This window comes from Polypterus senegalus, chromosome 18 (assembly GCF_016835505.1).
Source record: "Polypterus senegalus isolate Bchr_013 chromosome 18, ASM1683550v1, whole genome shotgun sequence".
Lineage (NCBI taxonomy): Eukaryota > Metazoa > Chordata > Cladistia > Polypteriformes > Polypteridae > Polypterus > Polypterus senegalus.
The window spans coordinates 17,691,280-17,698,425 of record NC_053171.1 but is presented as its reverse complement, the minus strand read 5'-3'; positions in this window follow the sequence as shown (position 1 = coordinate 17,698,425).

The window sequence follows — 7,146 nt, the reverse complement described above, 5'->3', positions numbered from 1 at the left end:
TGGGTTTCCAGCTCCATTTGTTGCTACACTCCAGGGTTTGAGTTGGGGTCATTTGGCCAGGTGGTCCTGGAGGACCTGGGGCCTCATGTATAAACGGTGCGTACGCACAGAAATGTTGCGTAAGAACTTTTCCACGTTCAAATCGTGATGTATAAAACCTACACTTGGCGTAAAGCCACGCACTTTTCCACAGTACCTCATGCCTTGTCGTACGCAAGTTCTCCGGTCTGTTTTGCAAACTGGCGGCACCCAGCGTCAAATCAATGGTACTGTTCTTGTGTGATTACTCATTATTTTCATGACGCGGCTTTATAAATACACAGAAACTAACCGCATATTGTCTATTAGTGTAATGCATCTGATTGTAATTAACTCGTAACAATATAATGGTCCAGGGAACAGCCATAGTATTCCAAATACCATAACTGCTTTAGCGTTGTTACTTCTCACTTCTCTTTCTTCTTCTTCTTCTTCTTCTTTCAGCTCCTCCCGTTAGGAGTTGCCACAGCGGATCATCTTTTTCCATATTACTCTCACTGCACGACTCAGAGTATTTATATCACTGTATCTGAGTGTGAATCACAGCAGCAGCTGATCGGAAAGAGAATTATCGGTATACAGCTTTAAGGACACGCTGTCTCAGCCACTGCAAAATGTTTTAAAGCCTTTCCTGTACAGACCTCGCGGTTCAGAAACAGTTTAATCCCAAGAACTTTAAATGCAACCAATCAATTGCTCCTTGTAGAACGGTTTGTACTTATAAGTACAATCACCCCACTGTAAACTTGCACTACAGTTATAATATCTCACAACCTGAGCCACTTTATAAAGTGCGTATTTACATATGATGACGATATCATTTTTAAGGTGAAATGCAGCAAAATATGTTTGTTAAATTATACACATAAAACTTTAACTTCATTTAAATAATCTATATTCTTCACTGGGAGTGTCGTGAAGGATAGAATAATTAAACATGTACTACGAAGATATTTCAATGTTCTTTAAACGTTTTGAAGAATCGGCGCTAAGCTTACAGATGGCTTAACGCCTATTACAGAGCTGATTGTGTGGCGATCGGTTACTTGGGGAAAGAAAAGCACTGACTGCAGTGACGGCCACGCCAATATATATTGAATATAAAACAGAAAGAGAAAATAACAACACAGCTAAAAACGCAGCGACAAATTTGACAATAAATTATTTCATCAAGTGAAACACATGTTTAATAACGTGCTTTAACTCCTATCATCATGAAAATGACATCACGTATACATCTCAGTATTTTAGTTATTCAGAGAGCTGTAATATCACGAATGTAATGGACTCTGTGTCCAGTTGGAGGAAGAGAGCCAGTTTAAGAAGCAAGTAGTGATTCACACACATAGATCACATACGAGTAGAAGATCAAATACAAAACAAAGCATTTAACGTGCTACTTTAATTACGATGTGATTTGAGAAACTGGTTAATTAAACGATTTTAAGATGAAGTTTATAATGTTCTACTAAATGACAAAATAAACTACGTGATTAAAGTGGAAATGTCGAGATTGAAGTTGACATTTCGTGCTTTTTCCCCACCGTGTGCCTTTTTTCTCTGTACCCTAATAAGCTTTCATATGACACTCAGACAGTGGGCTTACAACTCTTCTTTTCACGGCAACTTTGATATGTGACTTCTTTTTATTTCCGCACTGTGCGATTTTGTGAATGTGAGCTTTCAAGTTTCTCCAACACGCTATGTCACTCGATCAACTTCATTTTGTTGATTATACCACGGTTTATTTGAACAAATAGTATGTTTTTCCTTTGCCTCCACTTGGTATTCACTGAAATTTTATATTTTCCCCGTGCTTTTCCCATTGTCTTTTCACAGAAGGCTGCGCTTAAGGGCGATTTATATTGATTTGCATATTCAAATAGGCGTAATTCTGGGAGGATTTGGGGCGTTACATAATGCGCGTGCACGAGCGTTAGTTTTCACGCTGATCGGGATTTATGTAGCGGAAGAACGTGGAAGTTGGAGTACGCACAGATTCCTGCATCTGGATTTTTCTGTGCGTAAGCACATTTCGGCTTTTGTGCTTACGCCATGTTATAGTGCGAGTTCTACGCACGGCGTTATACATGAGGCCCCTGGTAAGTTTAGGCCTGGGGTGCTTAGAGGTTATTGTGGACAGATCTTGCACTATTTTGTCCGTCTGTGCTGTTGGGTGAGGCTCCTCACAGCGGGAGCGACTCTTACATACAAAACCCTAAAGTGTTCATAAACAGCAACTTCCTGCTGCTCTGTGCTGCTCCTCCATCCACAAGGTGGCGCTCAACTTCTAGATGACCTCCAAAGGCTACACCTTAAAATGAGGTTGATTCTGTTCAGTAAAACAATGGGCCAATGTCAGTATCCAATCCATCTGGTCCAAGGGGAGTGACATCCTCATGCAGACCTTTACGTGGAAGCCCTTCAGTGACGTGTGCCTGGAGGACAGCATCAGCCAGTTACTCTTTGGTGCTTCCTCATCTACAACAAGACTCACGATTTCTAGATGCCACCACAAAAAAAGGCGCTATAATTCCAAGGACTACACCCTGTAAAGTCTTTCACTTTGTCAGATAACACAACAGTGGACCATCTTCAGTGACCAATTGGGGTGACCCCCTAATACCATGCAGATCATTACATGCACTGAAGAAAAGGGAAATGACAGGTTGTTACATTTACAAAAATGTATTTACTTTATATTACATGTATTGTTTATGTTCCACTTTTGACCATAAACCATAACTCAATCATGTTTCATTTATTGAATCTTGCGGGATGTACAATATACTAATTTCAGTCATTTAGGTAGAAGTCAAAACAGTTCTGTTTAATCCTAATATGCACCAAACAGATTCGTCGTCAGCGGAGGTTGGAGAACTTGGCGGCAAAGTCATGTGACTTTCAAAGAAACAACAGGTTGTGCATTTGAGTTTGTGACAAAGGTGCTATATAGGCGCCGGACCTGACGCAGACAGACACGGAGTTACACATAAAAATAAACACTATTCATTTTTCTTCAGCTGGGGGCCACGTCTTCCCCGTGTCCCTCAACCCTAACACAGTCCTACAAAGCACACAAGTCCAATTACAAAGCAATTACAAGCAAATACAGTCTTCACCACCACTCCTCCCGGTAGGCGTTGTCTTCCTCTTCCCGACTCTCGCTCCCGGATGGTGGCTGCTGGCTCCCTTTATAGCCCACCCGGAAGTGCTTCAGGCGATTGATGACCTAGATCCGGGTGTGGCTGCATTACCGCCCACATGGGCTCAGGAAGCCATGCATCTCTCCCTGGCGGTGGCCACAGAGCCCAACAGGGCTGAGCTCCGAAGTCCCATGTCTGTGTCCCAGATGCAGCCTATGGGGGGCTGCCACCAAGCATTTCGGGGGAAGTAGTATGCCGCCCATGGCTGTTTGCCCCGGACCAAGTGTCAAAGGGGCATCCCGGCCGGACATTGTTGCTGGTAAAGAGGAAAAGGTTAGTAAAATGAAAGTTAAAAAAAAACACACACACACAAGAAATATTCAGATCTGCATTTAAAACACTTAATAAAATACAATACAATACAATAAAATTTATTTTTGTATCGCCCAAAATCACACAAGAAGTGTCGCAATTGGCTTTAACAGGCCCTGCCTCTTGACAGCCCACCAGCCTCGACTCTCTAAGAAGAGAAGGAGAAACTCCCAAAAAAAAAAACATTGTAGGGAAAAAATGGAAGAAACCTTGTGAAAGGCAACTCAAAGAGAGACCCCTTACCAGGTAGGTTGGGCGTGCAGTGGGTGTCAAAAAGAAGGGGATCAATACAATACAATACACAGAACAAATTCTCAATACAGTATAAAAATAAAAATTTTACAAGTGCGGAGCAGAATTTAACACCAGATGATATCACAGAATATGATTTGGATTTGTTTAGAGTCCTGGAGACCTCGGCCATCAAGCTGCCTCCCCCTATTGGCCATTCCACAGTTGAGTTAGTGCTGGGCCAGCCAATCCGATGACAGGACCCCTCTATCTGATGATTCCTGCGATCCTCCATCAGGGATGACTTTACCTTAGGCAGGGAAAACAACTTGGCAGGTGGACTGTGGCACCAAGTGCCACATTTGAGTACCGAGAAGAGAAACAGAATAGGTTAGGGTTAGTAACAAATTCTAACTCTCATGTTGCTAATGACTAACAACAGAGATGCAGTCTACACAGTTAATCAGCAGCTCTAGGCAGGGTGCGCTAAACTGAAGTAGTGAGTCTTCAGCTGATTTTGAAAAGCTGAGACCGAAGGGACATCTCTTAATATAGGTGAGGGTTAGTATCAAATTCTAACTATCATGTTACTTGTGTTTTAGTGCTAATGACTAAACACAGAGATGCAGTCTGCACAGTTAATCAGCAGCTCTAGTCAGGGTGTGCTAAACTGAAGTAGTGAGTCTTCAGCTGGGATTGAAAAGCTGAGACCAAAGGGGCATCTCTTATAGTAGCAGGCAGACCACTCCACAGTTTAGGGGTCCTGTAACTAAAAGCTCGACCTCCCACTGTTATTTTATTAATCCTTGGAATGATAAGCAGACCGGCATCTTGAGATCTTAATGTGCACTCTGGTTTGTAAGTTAATCACACAGGCTACTCCATTTTGCGGTTTTCCATGTATTCTCTTTTAATGTTTTATCAAACTGTGCTCACTAACTAGTCAGTAAATGTTCTATTAAGGTTTCTAGATTTACTCGCTTACTACGGGTACATTTACGTACTTAAATAAAAAAGAAATTGTTCTGACTTCCTGCGGTGGGCTGGCACCCTGCCCAGGGTTTGTTTCCTGCCTTGTGCCCTGTGTTGGCTGGGATTGGCTCTGGCAGACCCCCGTGACCCTGTAGTTAGGATATAGTGGGTTAGATAACAAATGAATGGATGGATAGTTCTGACTTCTGTTACGGGTCAACTACTTTCAGCATTGCTGTTCATTAGTATTGTCATAACATTGCTCAACCAGATAAATACTATTAATACAGACAAATCAATAATACACCCCAATACAATACAATGCAGCTGCCGAATTTGCTCATTTGAAAATAAAAAATATATATTTTGTGAAAGAAGGTGTCAAAGTAGCAGTTTTTGCACTTTAAATTTAACAATAATAATAATAATAATAATAATAATAATCTGCGGTGGGTTGGCACCCTGCCCAGGATTGGTTCCTGCCTTGTGCCCTGTGTTGGCTGGGATTGGCTCCAGCAGACCCCCGTGACCCTGTATTCGGATTCAGCGAGTTAGCAAATGGATGGATGGATGGATGGATAATAATAATAATAATAATGATAATACATTTTATTTATATAGCACCTTACCCATGCTCAAGGCACTTCACAGAGTTTAACATTTATTCTATAACTAGCTGTTACCCTGTGGCTTAGCCCACATAGTAATGAAACAGGACAAACATTAAAAATCATAGACGTTGGCACTGTATCTGATCGTGTTCAGCTCTGACGTTAGAGCATTCCCTGTATGGGGAGAAAAGCACATGGCTGTGATATCTCTGGCAATCAGCCGCTACCCTCTAAAACACACGGAGCTCTGATCTCTCTCTCAAAAATGGCAAACGTTACTCTTTAACAATCTGTACTGTAGATGATAATCTCTGCTGAACCAACAGGTATCGCTAGCTAAGCAGAGGCGAGGTGCGCTCCAACACATGGCGAGAGGTAAAGCGACTCAAACAGAGGCTGGCGTGTGAATGAGGAAGGCCCACACCCCTCCCCTCGGCCCGCTTTGTCTCTCTCGGATTCACACAAATAAATCGGGACCGCAAGTGAACTCTGGTACTTAGCGCGATGAGAGAAGTCACAAAATCAACTGGAAAGTTCAAGCAAATTATAGAAAACAACCCGATCTAAATCCGTGAAGTAATTCTCTCGTGAAAAGCGGACAGACATACAGACAGAACATGCTCGGACCACAAAATTTTTAAAATTGTTTTTTAGTGAGCACCTTTGGGTCAAGGCTAACCTTCATCCCAAATTTCAAGTCCCAAGTCCTCATGGTTCGGGAGATTTCGTGATAAGTGAGCGAGTCAGTGGTATTTGGCTTATATAGATATATACAGTTCCATAAGTATAAATAAATATATTTTATATTATAACACTCTATTCAAGGTTCATTTTGTGTTCATATTTAGTTCCACATTGGACATGGCATTCTGGCACAGCCAAAGAAGTAGTGTTCTTGTAAAGCTGTCGTACATTTCAGCCTTTGAATACTAATCTTTTGTATTTTTGTTGGTTTGTATTGTTTTTATCAAATTAAACTAGTTTTGGTGTAAGCAAACCTGTTTATTTCTTACTAATAACTTTAAACAAGAACTATAAAATGATACTGGAATACGTATAATTGACAACCTGAAAAGGTTATAGCTAAGTAACTCGGTGAGGTGCATTTTTAAAAAAGTTTATAAAACAATTGTTAAAATATTATGCTTTATTGACATGAATCATGTTCATTTAACTTAATATAATGAATGAAAAAGTTTCATTCATTTTATATAAAAATATCATGTTGTTCCAGGATATATTCATTTAGTGTATTAAGCACAATTAAATTATTTTTGATAAAAACAATTTTATTAGGTGCAACTGATGCACATATTTTCTTTATTATTATCTGACAGTGTGGAGATCAAATCAGTGACTTGTGCTTAGTAGACATTAGCCTGCTACTCTCTGCTGGTTCTCAGCCATGATGTTCTAGAGCCCACCACAAAAAAGGAACTATAACTCCAAGGGCTAAAATTATGTCATTCTGTCATTTAAAACAACAGTGGGCCAGCTTCAGTGACCAATCAGAGTGGCCCAATGGAAGTGATCCAAAATACAGATCCTTACGTGAAGATCCTTCTGTGACTTGTGCTTAGACAACATTAACGTATTACTCCTTGGTAGTTCCTCAACCACTGTCTTCTAGATGCAGCTCCAAAAAAGGCACTATAATTCCAGGTGCTACACCATAAAAAAATACTTTTATTCTGCCAACTAGAACACAAAATGGGACAGCTTCAGTGACCAATCCGAGTGGTCCAGTGGGAGTGAACACCTCATGTGAAAACCTG